This window comes from Chrysochloris asiatica, unplaced genomic scaffold, assembly GCF_000296735.1.
Source record: "Chrysochloris asiatica unplaced genomic scaffold, ChrAsi1.0 scaffold00493, whole genome shotgun sequence".
In the NCBI taxonomy this organism is placed as follows: domain Eukaryota; kingdom Metazoa; phylum Chordata; class Mammalia; order Afrosoricida; family Chrysochloridae; genus Chrysochloris; species Chrysochloris asiatica.
This window is the reverse complement of record NW_006409011.1, coordinates 251,430-253,593: the sequence shown is the minus strand read 5'-3', so window position 1 is coordinate 253,593 and position 2,164 is coordinate 251,430.

Here is a 2,164-nt window from a genome sequence, read left to right as displayed (position 1 = left end):
GTCATACCTCCCTCTAGGACCTCCAAATAAGAGTGTCAGTTCAGGGAAGGCTCTCAACATAAAACAAATTCATGACTTCCGATTTTGGTGGCATTACAGAGTCAGGTAGAACAGGATCCAATGGGGAGGGATTGAAAACCCAGAGAAGCTGATTTGATTGAATAGCATAGAGCTCTGGATCAAGCATAAGGTGCAGGGCATCAGTTTCCCACACCCACCTGAGGAAAATTATAGTATAAAGGAAAATATCACTATTTAAGAATCAATCCAGGCACAGGACTCCCTCTGTGGTTATCCTGCCTGGGTTCAGTTCAGAGGGCAGGGCCACAGCCTGACCATCGCTAAAACCCAGCAGAGGAACATTTTCAAAAGCAGGTATGGGGGGATTCTACACATTTCTTCCTCCTCTTCCCTGTTGTGTCTTCTCTGCCCAGCCCAGATGCCTTCAAGTGTGTGGGCATGCACCCCCAAAACAGTTAAGTGTTGAGCCCACAGCTTTCCCATGGAACAGAGAGGAAGACCTCCATTGGTCGTACAGCCAAATTTTTGGGCAGCTGCTTATGAAAACGGACTCTAAGTCCCAACCCTAATGTTAACATGTGTGGGACCCTTTACTTCTGCCTACCAGCAGGAAAAAAGGAGGGCTGTCCTGACAGACAAACCATATGAACAATCTGTAAAACCCCAACATAAAAGGACACAATTATTGAGGGTGGAGCCATAGCCAAGCAGAGGCAGTAACCCAGAGCTAGACGCTACGGAGCTGCATGTCTAGAGGGAGAGGTGTGACCGGTTTTTCATCTTTCACTTCCCGTTTTTCATGTATCTTTCCTCCTCACTCCGATCGCACCCTCACTGCTCAACCCAGATGCCTACAGGCAGGCGGGAGCACACCCCCAAAAGGGTTTAGCATTGCACCCACGATTTTGCAATGGCACAGAAAGGAAACCTGCAGACTGTTTCTTATGACTCAGATTCAGACCCAGCCCCAAAGTTGACATGTGTAGTACCCTTTATCCTGCCTGCACAGCAAAGGCAAGTCAACAATCACAATTTAATTTTTGTTTTTCATTGGTGGTTTCTGTCTTAGCTTCTATATTGTTTCTGTCTTTGGCCCTTTCAGTTTACATCTTTTCCTGGAGATTGGAGTTTTCTTCATACCTTACCCAAGAAGAGACAGCAACTGTGTTCATATAGCCAAGCTACAAGCATACTCTGCAATACCCCACCATCTGGACAAGAGCCAAAACCAGCTGCAAAGCATTACACATGAAAAGGGAAGTTTATCTCCAGATCATATCCACCAGGAGATGCTTAGTGAGCTAACCAACAAAGTAATGTACATCCATTTAAGCATTAAAACTCCACATAACTGCTGAAAATGTCCATTAAAACACATGTCGAAAACAGAAAAAAAGTAACTGAGACAGATGAATTGGAAGGAGACACAGACTTTTCAGTAGAAGAGCGGGCTCTGGATCTACCTGAGGAGGAATTCGGAAGAATGATATGGAAACAAATTCAAATGCTCCAAAAAGGGGTGGAGGAAAATAAGGAAGAAGTCAGAAAAGTGTTACAGGAGCAATCAAATAAGATAGATATGGCATTGGAAACAATCCAAAACCTGCAAAAAGAAGTCCAAATGATAAAATATCAGGAATGGACAAAACACTGAAAGGGCAAAGGAGTACAAAGGAAAAGATGGAAGCCAGAACCATTGAGCTTGAAGACAAATTTCCCAATACTGTTAAGAGAAGAGCAAACAGAAAAAAATGATTTAAAAATCTGAAGAGAGTCTAAGACTCATGCTGGATAACATGAAGAGAAATAACTTAAGAATTATTGGCATTTATGAACAGGAAGATTCACAGAAGTCCACAGAACTGAGAGTTGAAGACCTTTAGAAAGAAAATTTTCCTTGAAGGGTGAGACGATAAACATTCAAGATGCTGAAAGGAACACAAGAAGGATAGACCCCAAAAGAAAATCACGGAGACATATCAGAATCAAGCTTTCCAAAATCAAAGACAAAGACAGAATCCTAAAAGGAGCCAGGGAAAAGAGAACTGTTACATACAAAGGCAAGCAAATCAGATGAAGCTCTGACTTCTCAGCAGAAATCATGCAGGCAAGAAGCCAATGGGGAGACATATATAAAACCCTA